The sequence below is a fragment of the Tupaia chinensis genome, unplaced genomic scaffold, assembly GCF_000334495.1.
Source record: "Tupaia chinensis unplaced genomic scaffold, TupChi_1.0 Scaffold000618_1, whole genome shotgun sequence".
In the NCBI taxonomy this organism is placed as follows: domain Eukaryota; kingdom Metazoa; phylum Chordata; class Mammalia; order Scandentia; family Tupaiidae; genus Tupaia; species Tupaia belangeri.
The window spans coordinates 1,906,426-1,934,217 of record NW_006160138.1 but is presented as its reverse complement, the minus strand read 5'-3'; positions in this window follow the sequence as shown (position 1 = coordinate 1,934,217).

The following is a 27,792-nucleotide window of genomic DNA, read 5'->3' as shown; positions in this document are numbered from 1 at the left end:
GGGGGGCGGAGATAACAGGATCTTATCAACTGGGCAGGTGTGGCAGTGGCATCTTGCTTGTTAGAGTAAGTTCAGACAGAACAGAAATGTGGACCTGAGCAGGGCTGAGCAAAGGGAGCACACCTAGAAACCTGGATGGATGGACCAGCCTACGAGAGGCCGAGGAAAAGAGCAGTCAGTCTAGGTGACCTGAACTTGTAAGGATGGTAGTGAAAGCAACTGTGAAGCTTAGGGTCAGAGCAGGAGTGCAAACCACCTCCTCAGCATGAAGGGTGGAGAGGGGCCCATTGCACCCTCGGAGACTTCTGAGGCTGGTTTGGGGCTCTCGGAACTGGCAGACTGGGACTGGGTCTTGAAGAGAGAAGGACTGGTAGATCTAGATCAGAGAAGGTAGGGGTTCGAAGGGTTCAGAGCTAGAATCCGTCATCTGAACTGTGAAGCAATGGTCAAAAATTCTATCTTCCAGCTGCAACAGTGGACGATCCCACAATGACCATGTTCAAAGTATAGGCCAAGAGGGTGGGGAGAAGAGATCTCATGTCATTTGTTTTTCACTTTCAGGGTCTTCTTAAGACATGTCTAAAGTGGCAGTCATCACCTTACGGGGTGGCTTTACCCTATGGAACTTGGGTTTGCAGTAGGATTTCTGTCCACATCACAGAGCCAGAGCAGGAACAATTAGGCCTAGTCGTTGAAGCCAGTGGCTACAGAGCATGTGGATGGTTATACTTGCATTCTCTAATTCAAAGGAGAAAAAACAAGGAATTCATTCTTTAAGAGCTATGTCAAAGACAAATTCCACCATCATTCAGAAATGCAATCATGCTTTGCAACTGGAAAAGAAAAATTAACCATCTAACTCCTTTAAATTGTTAGTGATTGCCATAAAATGGCAACCTTTTCTAAATCGGCTTGGAAAATCTGGGGCCAGAGGAGTTGGGAGGGTGGTATTAACTTCGCAAGAACACAGTCTTGTCCTCGTGAATGAAGGAACGCAACTTCTATGTCATAGATAGTTTGGCATTTAGTGAACGAATGTCTCTTGTGGTCAGAGTAAGTTTTGGAAGATGTAAAGTTAATATCTTTTGCATGTGGATGGAGAGCTCATTCAGGGCTAAATGATACTGAACATTTACTAGGTGTGTGTGGGGTGGCCAGCAGGGAGAGAAGGGAAGATGTGGTTGGGAAAAACTCCATCGAAACTCTCCATTTACCCTCTTGTTAATCTGTAAAAGACTTTTGGGCATTCTTGTATGGAAATATTGGAAGCAGATGGAAATATTTTAAGATGTATAATACACATGGGCTTGTAATATGAATTTCCATTTTCCTTACAGGAGTGAACACACTGAAGTTCAGCATTACTCTTTGGATGTTAGCAAATATTTGAAGGGGAAATGATATTTTAGGCTTTGGCTTCTAGGCAGTTTCGAAATCACTGTCTGAGTTTTGAACAGTGAACAATACAAAAGCCACGCTTCAATTCTTCCCGTTATATTTCCAAGGTCATGGTCTGCTTCATATCAGGTGGTTGATCATCCTAACCTTTGCCAACAATTCAGCCAATCTGGCAAAATTCCTTTACTTTTACCCCTCAAGGGAATTATGTCTTTTGAGGCAAGAAATGATCAACTGGAATAGCCATCTGACTATATTTTTCATCAGGGAACTTCACCCATTTGTAAAATTATTTTTGGTACAATACCTTGATTTTAGTAACTTACTGAGAGTGCACTACATTCTTTAAAAAGCAAGTTTGTGTTAGTGGACTGGCAGCATTGTCAGCAATAGTATCTATTCAATGAAATCTCTCTGCGATGTTTCCATAAACCTAGGAGTAGGGAAGTAGATGTCTTAATACTCAATATTGCAGAATGAAATTGGGATATGTCAGCCAAAGAATCACACCTTAGAGACTCAGCTTTGTATATGCCTGTCATTGCTGAACAGTGGGTGAAATCCCTTTCTCTGAACCTCCTCAAACTTGTGCTCTGTCCATCCGTGTAAGGGGGTTGATGGTGCTGAATGGACAGCTCAGGGCATCATTCGGATTCAGGGGCCCTGGGTACCCTGAGACCCATGGATGGCTTCAACGGGGCTATGAACTTCATGCAGTGAAACATGATATTGTGTGTGTGTGTATGAATGTGCACACATCTTTCTGAGCGGCCTCCTAGCAGTGAAATCTTGCTACCAATACAAAAAGGCAATTTTTTTTTTAAAAAAGGCAATACAATGAATAGCTTTACTCCTATCAAGGGAAATCCTATTTTCATGGAGAGTACAGTATTAATTATAAATTGTAATAATGTGTTCCACTTCCTATTCAGTCCAGATAACTAAATTATTTGACTCATTAACACCCAAACAATCCTTGCCAATTTTTCCACAAAGTGGAACAATGTCTTCTTAGGCATTGTCTATATACTAAATATACCTTGGGTTCCTAGTTATATTTGAATATCATGTGTTAATGTATTATGCTGAAATATACTATATTAATATATTTATATAGTACAGATAATAGTATAGATATATAGACCCTCTCTACACAAAATTCTATTTATGTTGATGATACGGTGAATAATCAAGTTCCAATACTTGAAGAAAAGAAAAATCCTAACATTGTACAAGTTGCAATCACAAGATTCCCTTTGATAGCTTGTGGTTAAAAGGCTGGACACCTGCATGGCCAACCACGGTTTGAGTCCTGGACCTGGCAGCTTGAGAATCATGCTGGGTCTGCGTGTGCACATGCCCCAAATCCCAGGAAACTAGAGGAGGAGAGAATTGTGGCATGACCACCCCCTGGGGGATGATTTCTCAGTTTCCCTCTCTCTGTCTCTCTCTGACCAGTGCACGAGCCCTATGGCAGAAACCTTAAAAAGTATAAAAAATTTGCTTTCAAATGCAGTCGAGTATTTAGTCATCACTCTATCATCCTGAGATCCATTAAAATTAAGTGTACTAGGGATATTCGTGGTGTTTTTTGTTTTGTTTTGTTTTGTTTTTTCCTTGATGGCAGTGGTACAAAGAATAGTACTTAGTCTTCTGAAATGAAGAAGGTTTTTGGTTGTTTTTGACTTGCCGGAGGGAGCATGTACTCGCTGGAGAGAGACAGAGGGGTGTGTGTGAGGGAAGTGAGAGTAAAGCTCCCCCTTTGGGGGACGGCAGCCACACTGCAAGCCCTTCTCCTTTTGGGACTTTGGGGCACCTACACACATGTGCCTGGTGTGTTTCTCAAACCTCTAAGTCCAGAACTTGAACCAGATAGTCAACCCTGTGGGATCCAGACACCTTAAGTACCACGCCACCAGCGGGCCTGTGAAGAGTTTTAATTGGCAAATGTGAAGTCTAGTTTATTACGTTATCACTTGAGAGAGAAATGTAAAATGGCCATTAGGGGGCAGCACAACACACTGAATTACTTCGTGGGTTGAAGCAGGGACACTGCTCGGCCTGGCTCCTGCCCTAGATGAGGGCAATCAAAAATAACGAATTGCAGTACCTGGGACTTGAGCCATCCTCACACACTGGCATTTCTAGCACAAATACTGGACCAGGAAGTCCCCATCTTAGGGGAGCTGAGTTTATGAGACACCAGCTTTCTAAATTTTTCTTCTGTAGGGCTCCCGGTGATTAGCACTCAGAAGGGCTAAAATCTGACTATTGCTCCTTGTACTTTCCAGGGAGTAAACTGCTAGCACCTTGTTACCGTTTTTTCTAGTGATATTCCTGCCGTGTATTTTAGAGGTGAGTAACAATAGGATAAAGGGTCAATTCGATTTAACTTTAAAAAATAGGAACAGAACTCATACAGAAGAAGCAATAAATACTTATGAATCATTAATCTATTATCAGGCTTTTTTCAGCAGAGAGCCTTATGAAAATGAGGAGTCCAGAGTGCTGGCCAAGCCTGGATTTTATTATCAGACTTTCTGGATGTGAAATTGTACATCCTGGGCATTAAGATCTTAACTTCTGAGTATTCTCACTTGTAAAGTGGGGATAATACAATAGGTTGATTACAAGATTAAGTAAAATAATGCATTTCAGTTCAGTGACTGGCACATGGTAAAAATTCAGTTAACTGAGCAGTTACACAATCATTAGATTATGGGCTGGCCCTGTGGCATGGTGTTTAAGGGAGCAGGATCCTACATGGCCAACCATGCAGTGCAAATCCTGACCCATGCCCCAAATCCTGAAAGAATGGAGGGATAGAGGAAAAAGAATTGCAGAGTGACCATGCTCCATGGGAGGTACTTTTTCCCTCTCCCTCTCTTCCATCTCTCTCTCTTTCTTCATATGCACTCTGGCAATAATAAAAAAATTATAATGGATGAATGGCAAGTGGTTGTGCTCAGTAATTACTTCTTGGTAACTAAATGATTATATGTTACTTCGTTGAATATGCCCATGAAGGCCCTGTCTTTCTTTCTCTCTTTCTCTCTCCAATGGAAGAAATAAAATCTAAAACAATTGGGGCCAGCAGGTGGCATAGTGGTTATGTCGCTGGACTCCCACATAGCAGGCTGCAGTTCAAGTCCTGGAGGGTGGAGGAGAGGGGATTACAACATGACCATCCTCCCTGGGGAGTGATCATTCACTTTCCCTCTCACTGTCTCTGTTTCTCTCTCTGTATGTCTCTCTCTCTCTGGTGAAACATCTTTAAAAATAACAAACAAAAAAAATCCTTAAATGAATGGAAAGGCTAGAAATTGAATCCTAGCTTTTTCTTTTTTTTTGAGAGGTTTTTGCTATAGGGCGCGTGCACTCGCCAGACAGACAGAGAGAGGCAGAGAGACAGAAAGCGAGAAATCACCCCCCCCAGGGGGGATGGTCACGCTGCAATCCCTTCTCCTCTATTCTCCTCTAGGGATCTTGGGCACACATGCACACGCGCCCGGCGTGAATTTTAAGCTACCGGGTCTGGGACGCAAACCGCGGTTGACTACGTGGGAGTCCAGCGACATAGCCATTACGCTAACTGCTGGTCCTCCTAGCTTTATGATTCTGAGCCCATGCACTTTCAACAACGCTTGTGTAGCTAGATGATCTTTTTTTCTTTTTTTTTTTTTTTTTTTTTTTTTTTTTTCTTTTTCCCTGCTCTTGGTAACTCTCAAAGATTCCTGAAGTCATCTGACAGGCCTTAGAGACACCTTAGTAGTTCAACTAAGTCAGCACATGGCAGAATCATTTTAGACCAATAGAGCCATGAGGAGGAAACAGAGGAAGACTCTTGCAATCACAAAGAAATCAGGTGTTTGCCAAACGTCTTAACTCGAATCAGCCTCAACTAGAAAATGAACCTAAGGCAGAACACCTTAGACTCATGAGATCTATTTGTGCATCTCCTGGGTCATCTAGTGCCATCCTTGTCTACAGGGAGCAAGTGATTACTGAAATGAATGGACTCATCTATGGTGAAGAGGTATAAGGGTATCTGGAATTGGAATAGGTTCCTGAGGAGTTTAAGACTTTTTTAAAGAAATAATCAGTAAATGCATAGAATTTACTCTACCTGCCTCTCAATATGGTCCCTCTCTTCCCATTAAAAGAGGCATTAGCCCTCTTTCCGTTTTTGTTAGAGTAGCCACTCTCACTTACAGTCTCACAGAAGCATGTTACTGACCATGTGCGCTGCAGATCCACACTGAACGGTACTTTTTAAATGGAAAATGCAAACATACTATCCAACCAACCAAAAAGTAAAACTCTCCAAAGCAGCTTGATTGCTCACAGGTTTTTTTTTATTATTTTAACCAGTAGATTCTCCCATAAGAAAGATGAATAGCACAAAAGTGCAAAGAAAAAACTGACTAATATGTATACATTCTCTTTTTAAAAAAATTGCTAGAGGGTGCATATGCTTGCCAGAGAGAGAGAGAGGGGGAGAGAGAGAGAGAGAGAGAGAGAGAGAGAGAGAAGGAAAGGGACAACCCCTTGCCCCATGGAACATGGTTACAATGCAATCCCTTTCTCCTCCATTTTTCCCTCCTTTTGGTATCTTGAACTCACATGCACACAATGCCTGGCCTGTATTTTAAGCCTCCAGTTCCAGCTCTTGAGCCATATGGCTGGCCATGTGGGATCCAGCTCCCTTAGCTGCCAGACTGCAGTCTGAGCCCCCATATACATTCTTACTCCCCGAGACTAATATTACAGAAATGACACAGAACATTTCCGTTATTACCTATTTATTTTCTCAAATTATATGAAAAAAACTCTGGTGTACCTCCAAATGAGTAAAAGCTGTCCACCGATTTGAACTTTATACAATATTGCGAGTATAACAAAGGAAAATGGGGTCTAATTGAGATCCTTCTTGGAAAATATTCTCTTGCTCAGAGTGCCCAAATGGCACATGGTCACTGTGACATCAATTTCCAAAGGTTAGAAATAAATGGTGGATGTCCTTAAAATATCTTCCTAATTATCAGTTGACTTTTACAATCATATTTAGAAGTACTATTCATGTATATCCTAAGTGGAAAATATCTCATTTTCGTCTCCAATGTCCTTGACGTTGAATGGCTCTGGTTTGGGGGAAAATTCTAAGTGAGCTCTGCTTGGAGAGAGGGTCTCGAGAAGCATACAGACTTTCTATGCATTTGTCTCTGCAGAGCAAGGGCTCTGGGTGATCACGTCAGCACATGAGGTCAAGTGGAGAGTTTTTTTTCTTTTAAAGTCTCAGGTTTTGGCCAGCAGGTGGCATAGTGGTTAAGGCGCTGGACTTCCACAGGGCCAACCGGAGTTTGAGTCCAAGACCCAGCAGCTTAAAACTCATGCCAGGTGCATATGCATGCATGCCCAAAATCATGAGAGGAAAATGGAGGAGAACGGATTCCGTGATCATCTCTACCTAAGGGGTGATTACTCACTTTTTCTCTCTCTGTCTCTCTGTCTCTCTGTCTCTGGTGAGTGTACATGCCCTCTACCAAAAATCTCTCTCTACATAAAAAACAAAACAACAAAACAAAACAAAACAAAACAAAACAAAAAAACCCCAAACACCCTCGGGTTTGCCTAAGGTCTTCCTCTCCTTTCTTTAGCTTATTATAGAGCCAGACACATGCTCTGAGGAGTACCATCTGAGTACTCTGAGGAAAGCTCGGTGGTCTTCCTTTGGGTGTTATATACCTGCAGATGAAGCTATTATGAAACAGTGTATCATGCTTAGTAGGTTTCTGGTCACTTGTGGTTATTTAAGCAGATGTAAAGGACTTCTACAAATACGCACATGGAACAGTCAGAGAAATATGTAAATTACACTTTTGTACAAAGCTCCTCTACTCATTCTTGATAAAATGTAGAAAATTACTTCTCCTATCACAGTGCACTTTCCAGTTAAAAAGTGCAATACTACGCTTGCTAAGTTTTTATAAGGGAGATAGGTTATCCTTCCACATGGGAATACATTCTTGCCTAATGAATAAATCAAGGTGGACAAAATCTATTTATTTAATCGGAAATTTGTCTGTACAGTTTTTTCCTAAAGCTGCCAGAACTGCGGAGTAGCAGGTCTCATGCCCAGAAGTCGCCCTCACAGTGGAACATCAGTAGAAAAGAGACCAGAAAAGACACCCCTGATGTTGTTGCTCTTCCCTCCTTTCCCTGCCTCCCCTGCCCTCCCCCTCACTCTCCCTTCCTTTCTTTCTCGACCATCTCCTCCTCCTCCTTCTTCCTGAAGAAATGATATAATTTAAGACACTGCCACAGATGATTTAAAACATATATTTACCTTCTTCTTTTGGAAATGGCCTAAAAGGAAAAAATGATATAAGGAAAGAAAAATACAGGTTAGAAAAGTTCATCTTTCTCTTTGTGAGAACTTAGGTCATAAGTAGAAAGATGGGTCTCCAGGAGCAAATGCGAAGGTGGTGGAAGACTGTCTGCTCCTTGTCAGAATGATGTTATGTGCTCATATGAGAAGTAAAAAGGTGATTTAATTTTTTGCATGTGTGTTTTTAACAGAACTCCTCACAACCTCATGGAAATGGTTGGGTAAGGATCATTTCCTTGGTAAGGTCTGGAACCTGGGGAATACGTGGTGACTGACAACTAGTGTGGAAATCCTGTCATGTTCGCAAAGATCCGTTTGACAACTTTAGTGCTTGCCCAGACTTCAACTTCATCTGTGTGATTTTGACCATCCGTATTCAAATTGTTTTCCTTCCACAAAGCAGGTGGGAACTGCTTCATCAGGTCAGCAGGGAAAGACGTACACATCAGGATAATCTAAAAATCCACTTGGAAACATCCCTTTAGTCTAGCAAGTTAAATACGTCTTAACAGCCTGACTTACACAACAACAAACAAACTTAAGAGAGAGCCCGAAACAAAGAAAATATCAACAATGAAAATAATCAAACCACATAAGAACGAAACTCACTCTGCTTCTCTGGGTTGTAGTTTTTAACAACATTTTAAAAAGTCAGTCTAAAAATTATCATATTTTCACATGAATACAGATGAGCAGCAGAAGAAAAGGCCACAACAATACTTAACATTTAGACATAACCGTGGTTGATATTGGTGGGTGTCTGTGTGTGTCTGTGTATTTCTCTCTCTATTAACACAAATGTAAATTGACAAAGATGGAAATGTTTTTACCTTTTTTCTTTTTAATAAACATATTTGTAATGTAGTTACTGCGAAGCATAATATTGTGTGGGTGTGCTCTACTTAATGTAACTGTAAATTATTTGTGGGTATATAAGGTGTTATACAATTTCCCTTCTCATAAATTGTTTTCTAAAAATTGTTAGATCTTTGGGACATTACAAATGTTTCTTAGGAGAAATTCCTAGAAGCGGAGAAGCAATTGGACTCAAGGTCTTGGGTTTGTGTCTTGGGACTTTCCTAAGCTTGGTGGCAGCATGCAGACAGGACTATGACCCAAGCTGACTAAAACCGGGGTTGGGTCACGGTACAAAGACCCTGTTGGGGGTGCCTATCTCTTTGTCTTCTGTCTCATTATCTCTCATGGAAGAGAAAAATAAAGAATTTAAAAGTTTTTGTTATTAAATAATGCCAAGATACTGAACCGTGCCCCCTCCCCCCATTTTCTTATCAACAGCATTTGAGACTGCCTGGATTCCCACTATTTCTGACTATAAATACTGAAGATAAAGAACATATTTAAAAGTGGATTTATAAAGGGAAATAATGACATAGTTTAGTTCAGTGATTTCGAATATTTGGACTTGATTGAAGAACCTTGCTCTTCTTCACGAATTCACATGTTACCAAATGACTTATTTCTACTCAAGGCAGAAATCTACAGCAGCGGCCATGCCGATTGTATTGTTCATTCACTTATAAGAAAGGTCACGTCTTTCTTGTTTTATTCAAAGGCACGGAAGCTGGCCTGCTTCCAGGTAGGATATCCTGATTGGAAGTCAACTCTGACACTCAGCTTTGCCCCTTCCTTACCATCTTTTTTGGTGTGAGGTCCTTAAAGAAGAGCGTGAAGTCTACACATGCTGATTTGCACATACACGGTGCGTCAGACACACGCTCTCCATTAGTCATCCTGTGTAGCTTCAGGGTCCAAGGGGAGGAGGGAGGAAAGAGGCTGAGAAAGCTGGAAGTTCTTCCTGGTAAGTTCACATCAAAGATTCGTGTTTGGCTCATGAACAGCTGTTACACTAATTCTTTGTATTAATACCAGTGAGTAATAATTTAAAAAAAAATTCACAACTGCCTGCCAATACTACATTTAGTACTTTACGATATGCTGAGGTCAAAGTTCTTGTTGGTCCTTCTGTAATAGCCTTTAAAATAATTTCTTACATTTGCAAAACTCTTCCCAGTTGACAAAGTGTTTCCATATTGATAAGCTCCTCATGGCAGGTGGGTGGTCAAGTTGGGTGGTACTTTATGCTTTTCCTTGTGTTTGAATAGTGCTTACTTCTCAAGTCTTCTGAAGAACCCTTCTGTTTCAGGTTTACAATTTAAACCCCTGCTTAAAACACATGGGCTCAGATATTTTATCCAATTTCTTAATGAGCTGCAATAAAATCAAAGAAGTGGTTAGCTATTATGACACATTTAAATAGATAGAAAAGATGTAAAAGTCAAGTGTGTGGCAAGATGTGCTTTCATTCCTTGCCTTGTTCCCTGGGTGTCAACATGAAAACGTCCTGTGGGTCTTGGATTAGAAAAATACTGAGACCTCTTTCATGCACGGCTGGAAGTGTGAGACTCGATATCCTGGCTCTGATCCAGTGCAAAGGGGACTTTCAAGAGCTGGTTCACATATTTGTAATTTTCCAGTTTCAAGCACACCCTTCCCATCTTAGCCTTTGTGCCTTTGGGAACAGCCAGTAAATTGCTTGTGCCAAAGACAAAAGCTTCTTGATATCTCAGAACTGTAAAGTGCTATGGGATATTTCTGGATGTAGAATTCAGGGAGATCACTCATTTTGTAATCACAGTGCTGTCATTAGCATAGTTATAGATGTACAATGTTTTATGAGTGTGGTTTATTTTCTTTCTTTCTTTTTTCTTTTTTGGAGAGGTTTTTGCTATAGGGTGTGTGCACTTGCCAGAAAGACAGAGAGAGACAGAGAGATAGAAAGCGAGAAATCACACCCCAGGGGGGATGGCCATGCTGCAATCCCTTCTCCTCCATTCTCCTCTCTGGATCTTGGGCACACACACACACGCGCCTGGTGTGAGTTTAAGCCACCAAATCTGGGACTCGAACCGCAGTCGACTACATGGGAGTTCAGCAACAAAGCCATTACACTAACTGCTGGTCCTGAGTGCAGTTTATTACATTATTAGTTCAGTTGGAGAATCATTACAAATGATTGATGTTAATCATTTCGCTATAGAGTAGCCAAGTACATTGGAGGAAATCAAAAGGTATAGGCTGTTCTTTTCTTGTTTTAATCCCAGTTTATGAGTAACAGTGCTCTCTTAAGTGCTTTGGAAATCTACAAAAAAGATTTTTTTTTGAGAGATATTTGCTATAGGATGTGCATGCTTGTTGGAGACACAGAAAGAGACAGAGAGAGAGAGAGAAAGAGAGAGAGAGAAGGTGAGACATCACCTCCATTTGGGATGGCCACACAACAATCCCTTCTCCTCTACTCTCCTCTTGGAATTTGGGGCACACATGAACATGTGCCCAGCGTGATTTAAAAGACTCTGGGTCTGGGATTTCAACTGTGGTTGGCCATGTGGGAGTTCCATCACTCTAAACACTACATTACCTGCTGACCCCTATGAAAAGATTTTGAATCCCAAAAGAAAATAAAATAGAAAAAGAGAAAGTGAGAGATTCTGGTGCTGAGGACTGCCAGAAAAATCTTCAGGGAGCAGAGTGGTTTTGGGTCTTGGAGTAGGAAAATGAACAACAGAATACTTTGGTTAATTGAAGAAAAAGATTCTTGCAGTGGATTAAAGAGGTAAAACCATGAGTGGTTTGGTTCGACAGGTTGAGAAGCTTCTAAAGGGCGAGATCTTAGTGTGAAGGGACATCTCCTAAGAAGACAGATACATGTGGTTTGTCCTACACGGGCTGTCTGGCCCATTGAGGATGCTCTGTGGGCTCTTTATCCAAGAAGCAGTCCCGCTTATAAGTAAATGTGGGTCTGTGACTGACTGGGAACCCTTATTTGGGGATGGAGAAAGGAGCAAAGACATTTTCATAAGAAATAATATCAGTAGTTCTCATTATTAAAATTTATCAGTAAACCCAATGTCTTTGTTTCTGGCTATGTTCAATCCTGGCCTTCCAACTGGATCTGCTTATCCTTTCAGTGGTCTATGCCCCATTATGATTTTGGTTTTCTGTCGATGGTACCACACTGCACAAATGAGCTAACACTTGCTTGTAGCAGGTTTGTAGTTCTTGAAAGTCTTTCCATACCAATTTATATAGAATCACTTTTTATTTTATCTTATGATTTCTTATCCAGATTTAAATCGTTGTACATCTCTATAGCACACAATATGGTTTTCCAAAGTATGCATTCCATATGTGACCATATGATATATCAAATCAAGGATATATAATTTTCATTGGAGAACTTTACATTCTTATGTCTATGAACTTATGAACTATTTCTTTCCTGAGCCCCTTTTCCATCCACCTTCATCCACATCCCTTCCCTGTAGACTCTGGAATCTATACTCATCCTCCCTATAATTATATCTTTGGATCTTTCCATTTCTGCTATAGAGTATGCTAAGCAAAGTAAGTCTGACTAGGAAAGACAAACATTGTATACCCTCTCTTAATATAAATCACTTTTTATCTAAAACTGCTGCTTTGCATCCCATAGTATGGCTATACAGTGAGTGTGCAATTGCTCACCAGTAAATGAATAGTTAGACTTTTCTTATGTGGCCTGTCTGATAGGAATTATGTTGTGGAGTCCAGGTGTTTATGGCCAATTCGTTTTTTCCTTGACAGAGAGAGGAGAAATGATGTTCTAAGAATCTCAAAGGCTTGGTTGGCTGATGAGCAGAGTTAGTACTATCAAACATATGTTTTGAATCTGTCTTTGCATGACTACCTTTATGACACATGACTACCTTCATGAGACCTGTGCTGTTCTTTCTACTTAGCCTGGAAGATAAGTGTCTCCAGGATTAAGGGAAAAGTATGTAACCAAGCAGGTGACACTTGTATGGGGGGCACTTCAAACAGTTTGCAGAAAGTGGTATTTGAAGTATGAATTTCTTTTGATACAAACATTTTTTGAAATTCATGCATAAATTTTTCACATTTTCAGTGAACTTTTTTGACACCCTCTTGTATTTATTCCATAGATCAGATAAGTTATATTAACATTTTTTTCTGTTTTTCTTTTCTTTTCCTTTCCTTTCTGTAAGTGTGGAGGAAAAATAATTTCTATCATATGTTTTAGACTTCAGTTAGAACCTTCCCTTACATCACTTTTAATAAATTCCTTAGTTTTCAATAGATTAATGGGTATAATTATGCAAACTTAACATTTTGGCATTAGCATATCGGCAAAGATTAGAGCACATTCTTTATAGCCTACGTGCTATTAATTTTGCATTTTAGTGACTGTGTTGCCATTTGTTCTGTGGTTGATGTTGGTGGATTCAGGTTACAGTGTGTGTATATATCTCAGCTACCATGAGAGGCGTTGATTTTATGCCCAAAATCATTAGAAGAGCAAATCCTATCATGGAGAATGATAATTTGATCACAATATGCATGACAAAATAGAGAACTGATTAGTTAAGAAAAATATTTATTTGATTCATGGGTCTTAATGTTTTACATTTCTGTTTAGCAGATAGGGGAAAATTATCCAAGTAGAAGGCATGGCAGATGGTATTTTTATTATGGTGTTTTTACAAAGAGTTTCAAGCAGGGAGATATTTCATTTATGGTTCTACGCCTTCTATATCATAAAATAAATATTAAGTTCTTCATAAATAATGAAAACAGGCTTTTCTCTGATGTCTTTGGTTACTGATATCATTTGAAATAAAATAATAAGTTCATTTCAGGATATTTGACAGCAAAGAGTACAGTGAAAAGTTGCTGGAGATCCACTCTATCTCCCACCATCTCAAGGACAGATGTTATCTTGTGTGGTTTAACCCATTAGGGAATTTTAGACATCTGAAAGGGCCCTGAGTGGACTGAGCAACTGACTTTAAAATTTGACACCATAATAGGCATAACTTAGACTTTTTGGGGAGAATTTGATGATGAAGGATAGTGAAATTTCCTATTCAGGGAAAAACATATATATATATATATATATATTGTTGTTGTTGAGAGGTTTTTGCTATAGGGCATGTACTCTCACCAGAAAGACAGAGAGAGACAGAGAGACAGAAAGCGAGAAATCACCCCCCGAGGGGATGGCCACGCCACAGTTCCTTCTCATCCATTCTCCTCTTGGGATCTTGGACATGCACGCACATGTGCCCGGTGTGAGTTTAAGCCACCGGGTCCAGGACTCGAACCGTGGCCAACTACATGGGAGTCAAGCAACATAGCCATTACGCCAACTGCTGTCCCAAGGAAGAAGATGTGTTTTTGAAGGGTTGTTATGGAATGAGTCTTTCTGGAAGAGTCTGGTTTTGATTGTACTCATGCAAACTCCCTGAATGCTGCTCAAAATCAAAACACCTCAGTAGAAAGCTTGGGTTGCCCCTAAATATGTGGGAATCTTTGTGTATTCCCTGGCAAAGAAATTTGGCACTTCCTGTTAGTCCAACTAAGGAAACAGAACCCTTTTCCTCTCATGAGGCTCAACTCTGAACCATGTAAAGGAACTGGCTTCTTTCAGGTGGTTTTTGATTTGTTGTGCTAGTTTGAGCAAGGAGCACATGTCTAGATGGTATTTACTTTGTGTTCAAATGGAGAAAACAAACCAGCATCCATCCATCACATATCAGGTAATCAACACTGCTTGTGGTGTATTTACTGTGCACTTTCAATTGGGCAGTATCCTTTTGGGAGAATTATACTAATTATAAGTTTCTGAACTACCTCCCTCCCACCCCATCCTCTTATCCAGGCAGGACTTTCCATTTATCTCTAGCTGAAAGTCCCAAGTCAGATACTATTCAGTACTGTGTCCTGCCTTCCCAGAAACACCACACATCTGGAGCCCTGGCCTTGGATTTGCTTGAACTTAATTCTTTGCTCATTCCTCTAGTCCACATCCTAGCCCTCCTGTTGATCAGCTTCCTGTATTGCTCTACGTCCACTGCTGGTGTCTCCAGATTTTGTGCCTGTTCATCTGCCTCTTTCTGTCTGTTCTAAACCAGGTTTCCAGCTTCACTTCTGTTAGATTTAACCCTTGTCAACTCCTAGGTGTGTGTGTCTTGACCTCACTGTAGTGACCCCAATTCTAGTTGTATCCTCTAGATTCTGCCTTCCTTTCATCTTACAGCCTAATGCTGAGCCATGATTTATACCTGTCATGGCACTGTCCAGCTGTTTTCAAGGGGAGATTGGGCAAGAGGACTCGTGGATGGTGGTTAGGAGCAGGTTCTGGAGTCAGATATCGCTAATTATGTCTCCTCTGCTTTCTATAGATGTAACTGTGAAGAGGTTATTAATGCTCAGCTCTAAAATTTAAATATGACAAGTAAATCTCACAGGGTTGTGGTGAGCTAGGAAATGTATACATTATACTTAGCATATAACACATGCTTGGTAAATGACAGCTATTGCTTTCACCATAAACATCTTGGGAATTGTGAGTGGCTAGGTGTTATTACTGTACACTTTAATAACTCAGAAGTTATGAGACAAACTTTGGGCAAATCTTTTAATTAATTACAATGGATATTTATTAGTTATCTTGTATGAACAAAGGATTACACTAAGTCTCTCCAGGATATAAAGATAAATAGGATGATATTTCCCTTGATAGAGCTTGCAATTTATTAGAAAACACCCAAAGCCATGCTATTAAAAGGCCAAATGTGATAAATAATGTACAAGAGCTACCAAGTCCAGAGGGAACAGAGGGCAAGAAGGGACTGTCTAATGGCTGAGAATTAGGAAGTGCTTCCTCAAGGAAAGGACATTGGAACTGGGCCTTGAAGGTTGCAAGTATTTCTGTAGATGAAGAAGGGAGCTAGAAGAATTTGTGCAGATTTTGAGTTCAGGAGCATAATTAGGGGCAAATGATCCTTCAGTGTTATTTACTTTGAGGTTCTTCATATGTGTACAGTTGAAGATCATATCTTACATGTCATGGCTGGTGACTTCAGACTTTATTCTATGGCAAGAGAAAGATATTGATCTGGGTAGTGTTATTATCTAGTTGCATTTAAGAGACAATTGACTGAAATGGTGCATGAAATCAAATGGAGCTGGAGCAGACCTTCAGGCAGTGAGAAGGGGGAAGACATCATTACCTTTGTCTAGGTGAGAAGAATGTTAGACAGTATGAGGACATAAGAGAGGGCACATATGAGGGTCATTTCAGCAGTCAAAGTGAGAAGACTAAATGCAGAGGGCAAAGAATGGAGAAATTGGCCACTTGTTTGAGTCTGGGAGCCAGGGAAAGTGGTGACATTATTAACATAGAAAAAAAAGAAAGGAAGAGGGCAAAGAAAGATGGTCAGTCTCATTTTGTACATGCAAGCATGATGCTTAGTACCAGTGGGGCATCCAATGGAGACATCTAGGTGAGAGGAGGAAGGCTGAGCTAAGTAATGTTGCTAAGATCCCTTCATGATTTAGCTTGTTATTCAATCCATGTAGGCTAGATGTTTTTTTTTCTTATGCTTCTTGTATTTGAAATTACTTTTTTACATTCTGCACCTAATACCAGCTTTTTCATTTGGAGGTCTGCCTAATGATATAGTTACAGAAACAATGATCCCATGTGTGTGGGTGTGTGTGTGTGTGTGTGATTATTACAACTCATTCTATCTATAAAGGCACACACAGTCTTTTAACTTATCTAACCTCAATTTCCTAACAAATGATGTGGGATCAGTAGTAGCCACCTTATCTATCTCCTTGGATGGTAATTGCCCAAATTAGAATGTTGCGGAAAGCACAATTGCAGTGTTATACAAATAAAATAAGTTGTATCTATACTCATCATCAGAGCCCATAGCAGATGTCTTTAGTGTGATTTTTAAAATCATTCTCCCACTGCATCCTATAAAATAGGAAACCACCAAATGAGAATTCCCTTTTTTTTGGGGGGGGAGGGGGATATTAGCCTATGAATCATAGATTTATTTCTTCTAAAGTGACAACTAAAAGCAAAGAGAAAGAAAGCCCCACTGCATAAACACATCTATGTCTATTTTAAACTCAAAGGGCATCACCCAAACCACAAAACCCCAAATCAAATTTAGCTCCTTCCGAATGCATGTCCAACCCTTGGGCTCTCCCAGAGGTGACTTGCTGGGAAAGTGTCTGGGCTCTGAGCCCAGGCTTGTTTCAATGGCTTTTTCCTCTTTCCTCCCCACGCCTTCCCTCCAACACACCTGTTTGCAGAACTTCCTCTCTCCTCAAGGCATTTTGATTCTGGTCATGACCACCTGTTAAGGATGACGCAGATTAAGCCCTACGCACATCCTTGCCTTGTTGCTGTCTTCAGGGTTCCAAACTTGGTTGATTCACCCCACAGGCCATTATTTTTAGCTTTTATCTCTTAGTTGTTTTGTTTTCTTTCCACCACCTTTTGACCTGAAAGCTGGAAATAAAGTCCCACTTCCATAAAGACGAGAAAGTTGTCAGCCATTTCCTTCCTGCTCACATGAAAGGCCAGCCCCATGGAGCCCGGAGAAGATGCTGAAAGTTTCAATTCCCTGAGTCTTGAAAACATGCACACTTCAGGAGGAAGTCTATCTCTGCCGTGTACACTAAGCAGAGTGGTTGCCTGGAGTAGGCAGCTGTTCTTTCAAAGGGTCTGGAAGATGCTCTAGGGGAAAAAAATAAAAGAAAATCACATTTCTCTTCCCTTTTGATCATGGTTACTGAACTCAAATATTACTTTTTTGAAGTAATTAAAAGGAATTCACAGGCAAGGAGAAAAATGATTGCTTTTGGCAAGAAATCCTGTGAAACTAGAGCTTCACTGGACAGGACACCTAGTTTTACTGTGGAATAAAATGTGGGAAAGTACTTTGTAAATTGTAAATTGCTAAGAATATAAAAGGGCTTCAAAACTATAGTTTATTTCCTCTGTTCTGAAATAAACATTTATATATAGGGGGCCGGCAGGTGGCATAGTGGTAAGGGTGCTAGATTCCTACAAGGTTGACCATGGTTCAAATCCTGGACCTGGGGACTGAAACTCACAGTGGGTGTACCACAAATCCTGAGAGGAGAATGGAGAGGAAGAGATCATGGGATGATTTCTCACTTTCCCTCTCTCTGTGTCTCTCCAGCGAGCACACATACCCTATGGCAAAAACCTGATTTTATATATGTATATATATTTCAAATGGAATAGAAGACCACAAAAGTGAAAGTGAACAATAGATGAGCATTCAGCATCATTTTCAATACTGGAATATATTTTACATGTTTAGGGACATGTAATTTAAATAATTGCTTATGGATGAAATTTTTTATGGCTATTATCAACTCATTGCAACTAATTTCCTTGTACCTTTATTTTATTGAATGCTTCTGTCATCATCCTTCAGATTAAAGTCTAAATGTAAAGTTACTGACTCAAAGCATATATATTTAAAAATTTTAATTATAGTGGACAGATACAAATTGTTTGTATTTATGGTGTACAACCTGCTGTTAGATATGTGTAGACACTGTGAAGTGGTTAAGTCAACCTAATTAATATATCCATCAGCTCACATATTTATTAGTTTTTGTGGTGAGAACATTTAAGATCTTTCAGTAGCTTTCAGGTACTTAATACAGTATTATTAATTATGGCCATACATCCCTCCAGAAAGATGGTATCAACTTACAATTTCTCCAAAAGTACATGAAAATTTTCATTTTCTTAACTCTTGTCATCAGAGTTTTATTTGTTTATCTTAATCTTGATACTTTGAGCATTTTCTTTGTTATTGGGCCAAGTTGAATATCTTTGCATACATTTCTTAGCTATTTATATCTGTCTTTTATGAATTACTTATTTTTATTCTTTCCTATTTGTTTTCTTATGAGATTGCTTTATTTTATTAACTGATTCTTTGGAATCATTTTTCTATTGCATGCTAATGTTTATCTTATATGTGCAAATATTTTCATAACTTGTCATTTGTCTTTCAGCCCTATAATGTCTTTTATCATTTTTTCTTAGGTCCTTTTTTTTTTTTAAGAGAGATTTTTGCTATAGACTTGCCAGAGAGACAGAGACAAAGAGACAGAAAATGAGAAATTACCCCCCAGGGAGGATGGCCATGCCTCAATTCTTCTTCCTCTATTCTCCCCTCAGAATTTTGGGCACATAAGCACCCAGCATGAGTTTTAAGCTGCCAGGTCCAGGACTTGAACTGTGATTGACTATGTGGGAGTCCAGAGACATAACCATCATGCCATCTGCTGGTCCCTTTCTTAGATTCTTATGTGACCATATGTATTCATCTTATCCTTTATGGTTTCCGCTTTGTGTGTTATCAATGATGGCTTTTCCCATTTCTGAATATGGGGTCTGCTTCTAAGCAGGCTGTGGGTGTTAGACAGTAAAGTTAATTCTCTCCCTGCCTCATATTGGCTGAGAGTCAATGAGGTTATATCACTTTCCAGGTTTGTAAGTGGAAATAACAATTATACCTATTTCACAGTGTTGTTCAATGAGATAAAATGAGTTTAAGGATTGAGGGTTAAGCACTGAGCTTGCCAAAAAAGAGAGCAAAAGCACTCTCATCTCTAAAACAAATAGGATATTGAATCTAGTTTCCCCAGAGAAGAGAATAACAATTCTCATTCCCACTTTCTTTCAATTAATAAATTCTACACAGAGGAATGATTTTCAAGATGTCATATGGGTACAAAGGGACTGCCCATCTAATCTTTGTTTTAGTGATTTTTTGGAAAAAAGAAAGTAAACAATTTCTGCTTTTGTGTTTTCATTAAATTATTAAGTTCATTAGTGAATCAATAAAATGGTAGGAAAAGGCATAGAAAGCAACCATGGATACCAGAGACAGTGTGGGAGAAGGGTGGGACATGGCAGACGGTGAGAGATAGGGAATCAAGGATGGCAAAAAAAGAGCAAAATATATAGGAAACAAGAAATGTAAAATTATTTGTTGACGATAACACGCATGTTGATGTTTGATTGAGCCAACATACAGCGTATTCTTGATGGGAAATCTCATTTTGTATTCTGTAATGATGTATAGTGAATGAATGTAAATAAATTTAAATAAAAATTATACATTTTTGAAAGAATAATTAGTCTTATGGTAAAATGAATCTCTTGAAATATTGAATATTGAAATCTATCGCTTCTTGGCCTTTTGGCTAAGATCAAGTGTACTAAATATTGAAAACTAAGAGGATGGAGGAGGCCTCAGATTAAGCAGAGAGGGGGAAGCTGAAGCATTAAGGAGATTCTTGAGAAAAAAGAATCTTATTAGAACTCTATACTCTGTATGAGAAATCTCTCTGAGAATTTTCTATCACTTTATCACTTTTTCATGCTAATTAAAACTAAGCTCAGTCATCGTTCAAATTTCTCTAACAGCCTTATTTGCAAGTGTGTTCAGAGCTTTAGCTGTACATGTATAGAGAAAATAAAATATGAAAAGATTGTCCACTCACGGGTTTGCTTTGCTTCACCACATTTACCTCCGTGTTTTCGTTCTTTCTAGCAAGTATAAAGTTGTAACTTTCATCTCTTAATAAAGAAAGTAAATTTCCAGGGAAGCTCATTTTCTCTGCCAAGTATAAATTTTGAAGTACTCCTTAATTATGTCTGAGTGTACAAAGCGATGGAGGGATTAAGCCAGTTAACAAGGTAATCCAAGAATTAGGAGCTTGCCTTTGCTTTCCTTACCAGAGTATCTAAAATCTACATGGTTATTTCAGCCTGCATTATACAGAGGTATTGAATCATTTCTAATTCATTTTGTGTGTGTAGGCACAATCTATTTTAGGGTGCTATTCTTTCTGTCTAAAATTAGACAAACTAATGTATAAAATACATTAGTTTTATAAGATAACTCTTGTTTTCAATTCCTTAATAATCCATCTCCTCCTCCTCGTATAATAGAAGTTAAATTTCATGAACGTTTTTTGAAACTATCATTATGGTAGAATGAAGGATAAATTTAGCATCTATCATTAAAAGGTAATCCAGAGAAGTGATGGATATTAAAATACACTAGAGTAAGGGCTGACCATATTGCTTAGTGGTTGAGGGAGCCAGATGCTATATGGTTGGCTATGTTTCAAATCCTGGCTGACAGCTTGAAAAACATACTGGGCATGTGTGTGTGTGTGTGTGTGTGTGTGTGTGTGTGTGTGCGTGCCCTGAATCCTGAAGAGATATTAAAACTAGACAAAAAGGATCACATTGTGACCACACACCATTGTGGCATTTGCTCTCTCTTTCTTTCTCTCTTTCTCTGGCAAGCACACGTGACTCCTGACAAATACAAAAGATTGGAGTGCAAATAATAATGATAGTAATAATAATAATCCCTATAATTATTATTAAAATAATAATCAGGTAGTATTTGAGTGCCTATTACTTACTTATTGGTTAATTGATTTATTCAATAAATACTATTGAGCATCTACTATGTACTGAGACTATAGCATGAAGCTGATACGATTGCTGCATACTTGAAGTCAATTATCCCAGAGCTGATAAAAACAATCAACAAGAAAGGGCAGGAACAAAATGATTGTCAGTAGTGATAAGTGCACGGGGAGAGGTAAGAGATTGTACTGTGGTAAGGAAGGTAGTGAGGTAGCTACCACACACAGATGGAGCAAGCAAGGTCTCTCTGCAGAGGTGACATTTGTGCTGGGATGAGTGAGGGAGCACGTGAGAGCTGAGGAAAAGTTTTCCAAGCAGAGCTAATACCAAGTCCTTTAGGCAGGAATAAGCTTGGCAATTGTATGTACAGGTCAATTTTATGGGTCAACCTAGGTAGACCATGGTACTTAGATACTTGATCAAACACTAGTCTAGCTGTTGCTGTGAAGGCATTCTGTTAGATGTGGCAACATTTAAACCAACAGACAGTGAATAACATAATTACCCTCCATAATGTGGGTGGGCCCCATCTCATTGATTGAAGACTGCAAGAGAATAAAAGATGGGTGTTCCTGAAGAAGAAATTCTACTTTCAGACTCTCCTGGGACTCCAGCCTGCTGGCCCACCCTGCAGATTTTGGACTTGCCAGTCTCTACAATTGTGTGACCCATTCCTTAAAATCTATCTCTCTTCCTCATAAAGGGGCTTCAAAAAGTTCATAGAAAATGGGATTAACATTGACTTTCCCCCCCCTTTTTTTAAAAAAAATAAGTTTGTATTTTATTTTTATTTATTTATTTGATGAGAGAGGGAAAGCAAGCCACCAGGTCTTGGACTTGAACCATGATTAACCACGTGGAAGTCCAGTACCTTTTTTTTTTTTTAAAAAAATATTTTATTTGACTTTATTTATTTATTTATATTTGACCAGAGTGGGACAGAATGAGAGAGAGAGAAAGTGAGAAAGCAAGCCGCAGGCCCCAGACTTCAAACCAGGGTCAGCCATGTGGGAGTCCAGCACCCTTAACCTCCACACCACCTGCCAGCCCCAACGTTGCAGTTTTAATGTAAAAACATTTTGAAGTTTATGCACTTTTTTCATAATAGGCATTTTTCTGCCAGCAGATAGTGTGGTGGTTAAAGGTGCTGGACTCCCACATGGCCAACCATGGTTCAAGTCCCGGACCTGGCAGCTTGTCTTCTCACTTTCCCCCTCTCTGGTCAAATTTAAATAAATATGTAGGCACATAAAGTTAAATAAAATAATTCTTCAAAAAATAAAATAATAGGCATTTTGAAGACCCCTGATATCTACACACATTCTGTGTGCTCAGTTTGTTTTGAGAAACCCGTCAAATGCACTATGTGAATAATGGACGACAAAAGTGAATACAGGGAAAAATGAATTGCTTTGGCTCGTGTCAAAGGTCCTGGTAACAGGAATTATGAATTTTATGTATAAAATGAGGAAAGGATGGGATCAAGGGAAATTCAGCTAGGCACTGGGACAGGACTCTCTCTGTTTGACTTGTATTTTCACATTGGTCATTACCACTTTCCATGAGGAAAGCAAGACTCAGCAGAGTTAAATAACTCACCAGAATCATGAGTCTTTTTGTTGTTCATATTTGTAGTTTTTCTAAGGATTGTTTGAAACCACGGGGAAAACTAGTACTTTTCAGCAAGTTTCTATTTCATTACTTGCAGTTGGGTGGAGGAAAGGATGGATTGTAGCAGTTTGTTCGGTATCCCACAGGCAGTGTGTCCTACTCAATGCCAACACAACCTCTGTCACTTGTTCTTCTTATTCTTTTTTTTTTTTATCACTTTGTCAGCTGACAACTCGTCTCTTAATTTTGTATATGTTATTCGTTTTTCAGTTTCAGTTTTATGGTTAACATACGTATGAGTGATTAGAGCATTTTCAGAGTCACAATGATATTGATATTCTTGAGGAAAGTGAGGAAATGACCGGTCAACTCTGTGTCCCATCACATGTGTGATGCTATTTAGGACTTCCATGTGTCCTACAGAATCCATTCTATCATTCCCGTGTTACAGAAGGTCAACAAGAGGCTTGGAGAAATTAGGCAGTTTGTCTCAGATCGCAGAACTTGTAAATGACAAAGGCAGGATACAATCAGAAGTTATGCTAGAAAATTTCACCATTTCTTACCCTCCATGTTTTCTCCTTGTTTACTTTTTTTCCCAGTATTACCCTTATTCCATTGTTTTATACCTTTCCCATTTACCATACTAAGTGTATAATAAAACATATTCTAATTGGTAACTCATCAATAACATATTTGTGTGTCTGAGAGAGAGAGCAAGAGGCAAAGACAGAGAAATGACCTGTCTACAAACTTGAAACTAAAAGGAAATGCCTAATGGTTGAATTTCTGCTTGTGTGAAATCTTCCTGGGACTAGTAGAGTCACAAGATAAGTGGGACTTTTATCTGTAGAAGTTTAACATTTTAAAAATAATTTTGAAAATTTAACTTTATTTGTTAATTTATTTATTTTAATTTGACCAGAGAGGGACAGAGTGAGAAAGAGAGAGAAAGTGAGAAAGCAAGCTGCCAGGTCTGGGACTTGAACTGTGGTCAGCCATGTGGGAGTCCAGCGCCCTTAACCACCATGCCACCTGCCAGCCCCAAAAGTTTAACATTTTAAAAATAATTTTGAAAATTTAACTTTATTTGTTAATTTATTTATTTTAATTTGACCAGAGAGGGACAGAGTGAGAAAGAGAGAGAAAGTGAGAAAGCAAGCTGCCAGGTCTGGGACTTGAACTGTGGTCAGCCATGTGGGAGTCCAGCGCCCTTAACCACCATGCCACCTGCCAGCCCCAAAAGTTTAACATTTTAAAACCACCATCTCCCCTAGAAGAGCAAATAATATACCACAGAAGCATTTGATTTTCAAGATAAAGCTTATTTTATTTTCTCTGCTCCAGTCTGACATTAGCTCTAGAAAAGGTTTTCCTTTCATTTAATCTAATGGAACATTTCTTAAGTAATGACTTTCCCATTATCTTTGCATTTTTAATTATGTAACTATCTCAAGATTTTGCTCTTATGGTCTCTATTATAGAAAAGGTCTTTAAACAGTTCATGAAAAAAATGCATTGTATAAAAAGTTATATGAGGATCTCAAAATTGTTTTGCACCAAGATAAGCTTGCACTTCAATTCACTTTTCCATGAACTTTGTGGCATCTTCTCATATATAGTAGCACTGTTTTTGAGAATCATTCTATAATTCAAGTGTTTCCTTGAATTTGACAATGGCTTCAGTATAATACCATGTAACCGATGACTTCCACACAAGGGACATGAAAGGTTCAAATCTTCACGTGCTTCTTTGCAGCTTTCGGATACAGGATATTATGTAAAATAAACTTTTAATTTCTTTTAGTTTTGAATTCTGATAACTTTCTAGGTGACCTCGGCCAGCACAAGGAGCAAAAGATGCAGGGAACTGTTTTTTTTCCGGCTTTCAGAGGTCAGATTACTTCCTTTCACACCTTGGAATGTCAGAAATGTATTAACTTCTTTCTGCCTGAGATGTTTTTCTCTGGCAGAGCTATTATGGTGACAGCGATATTCTGTTTACTTGTAGAGTAGTTTTCCAAACAGTTACAATAGATGTAAAAAGTCGACCAACCCTCCCCACTTCTTCCACCGCCCTCATCAAGAACAACAAAATCAATGCTTGCAACAAATTCTGTTGCAAAAAAATTTTACATGAACTTTTTCAAAAAGATTTAATACCTAAATGCACCATGACATTTGCAGCGTTTGCCTTAGCATTTTGCTGCTATGATTACCATTTGTGATTTGCCCTTGAAAATGGTTGAAGTGGAACAAGCCTGTTTGTGGATTAGAAGACTGTGCCTTGGGACCGTCTGTGCCTGGACGGAAGCCATGAATAGTGAAGAGGAAATAGCTGAGACTGGCTCAGAGGAAGTGTAATGGGTGATATTTTCCCTATTCCTAAGTCAAGTCTTTGCTTTTACCGTCAATAACTGATAACTCAGAGGATATAACCTTAGTAACTCATTTCCTTAAGTAAGTGATGTATACAGACATACTGTTTATTTGTTGGCAGGTACTGAAGTGTCTAACTGGGCTTCCGTAGGACTTCCAGTTGTTAGTCGTACCTTTGTGAGCTTCTGCCTGCCTGTTACCCTCCACAGTCTGGGAGGTAGGTGTAGGCAGAGGTTGATCTTTTAGACTCTCTGACAGCGGAGTTGAATCAGGAGGTTTAGGTACCTAGTTAAACATCGTTGTTTTTCGATTAGCTCATGAACTGCAATTGGATCTTGGCGTTAAATTGGCCCGTTGTATCTATTTTGTAGATTAATTATCTAAGGAGGTAATGTTTTCCCTTTGAAATAGAGTTCAAAGAGATATTTACTCTGGATAGATAAACCAAATCATTCTGGGGAGCAACGTGACCATCAGATATTGCAAAGGAAGTTAGAGGTCATTGTACAGCGTCTTGCATGCATTGGTTTTCCCAGGAGGGTTAGGCATCATATTTGCCCTGGGGTCCACAGCAGCATCTGTCTTGGAATTCCCTTTAGCATCTGAGCTGCTCACCCTCTGCCATCTTTTTCTTCTTCTTCTGAGCTGTTTTTTTTTTTTTTTAGCAAGAACTGTCTCTTCGATTGGGCCCATGACATGTCATATAAATGACTATACCAGATTGTGATGAATTTTGATATTCATGGAAACTGCAGCCCGGGTGGGAGATAACCTTTGACAGCCTCTCTCCTATTCTTTCTCAGTAAGTTTCACAAAGGGGCTGCAGGAAGCTAGTTCCAGGAGACTAAGGTCTGAAGAGGAGATGATAACAGTGAGAGAAGCACCTGGTAATAGCAGTACTTCGTCCAGGAAGAAAACAGGATCTAAAATATAAACAACATCCTCACAGCACAAGTGAGTGCTCAGCTCACTCCTGAGTTTGTTTGACTGTGCTCTTCCAAGAGTCTCACGAGAATCTTTATTGACACAGGAAGATGGTCAAGAGATGAATCAAAGTTTTAAGATTTCCGGTGGGCATCATCAAAAAGTTGTTTTTTTCTTTTTCTTTTTTTTTTTTTTTGTCGTTGTTGTTTTTTTTTTAAGCACAGAGAATGACCAACTATGCCTTATCTAAGATGTTGAACTTGGCTTTAGCTGAAAAAAAATTTACCTCAAGATTGACACTATTTTAAGGGACATGCTGTAAATGGGAACAAAACTAAAAGAAGAAGGGATTTTGATGATCTTGTCTATCCAAAGGCATCTCTTCTGAAGTAGATGTTCTCTTTATTAAGTACCATAATAACATCAAATGACATTTATTAAGTGCTCATCATTTGAGACATTATGCTAGGTGTCTCATGTGCATTAAATACACATAAGCTGAATAAAACTTATGTACAGAGGTGCAGTAGATTTTCCAGGGTCTCGCAGCTAATAGGTGATGAACCCAGGCATGGAGCTCAGGCAGTGTGGTCCAGAGTTAGCTTACTTGCCTGTTAGTCTCTGAGCCTATTTATTCTATCTGTACCCTTCTTCTTCTTCTTTCTTCTTCTTTTTTTTTTTTCTAATTCATGATATATCACTTGTGTCCACATGGTAGGGAGGAGACAGAGAGAGAGAGAGAGAGAGAGAGATCATGCCAAGATCCCTTCCTCTCCCTCTAGCCCATTAGACCTGGGGCACTTGTGTGTGTGCCTGGCCTGTTTCAAGGCGACCAGCTTTGGAATTTAAACTATGGGCAGTCACAACATGAGAGCTAGCTTTTTTTGAACTGTGCATTACTGCTGTGCTACAAAGCTGGCCCCTTAATCTTACTTTTTAACAGACCTTGTATTATGTCCATACTCTTCTTTAAAGTCTCTGTGATTGGTAAATGGAAAAGTCATGATCAGTATGTTCATTGTGCTTATTAAAATGTTCAATGTTCTTTTATTTGTAAATCCAAAAATCAATAAAATGTTCTGCCAAGTGCTCTTTTTCTTGTATGTTTAATGAAATTGAGCCAAAGACACCGCACAGTTGTTTAAGGGTCAAGTCCGTGACTTCTCTGCTATAAATTATCAAAAAAAGGAATCTAGGTAGAAAACAAGCCGAGAAGGTAAGTGTTATGATTAACTGCATTATTTTTGCCTGGAATAGGTATAACTATGGTGAGTTTTGAAAGAACCAAAGGTTATTACCTACCTTGGGCAACCAGCTGGTCCCTGTTATTCAGAGAAGAGCCCTGTTTAAAACATCAACTTTTTCTTTTTTTTTTTTTTTTTTTTTATTACACTAGATTACATATAACTTTACATTGACTTCCATTGCTTTTTCAAAATGGGATGCCATGCATGTCAGTCAATACAGAGATATCAATCTCCCCGCTTTATCATTCAATATCTTTTCCATGCTTTTCCCAATAATTGTTATTATTTTTTTTTTAAACAATCAATCACTATTTCTCATTTTTGCTTATTAAAAAGACTTCACCCATCATGAAATACTTCCCATACCGGTTCAGTTGAGAATACTATACATGTCATCATCAACAGGTAATAAACCATATCTATTTCTCATTAACATCCTGCTATTGATTCACTGCTGTCTTTAC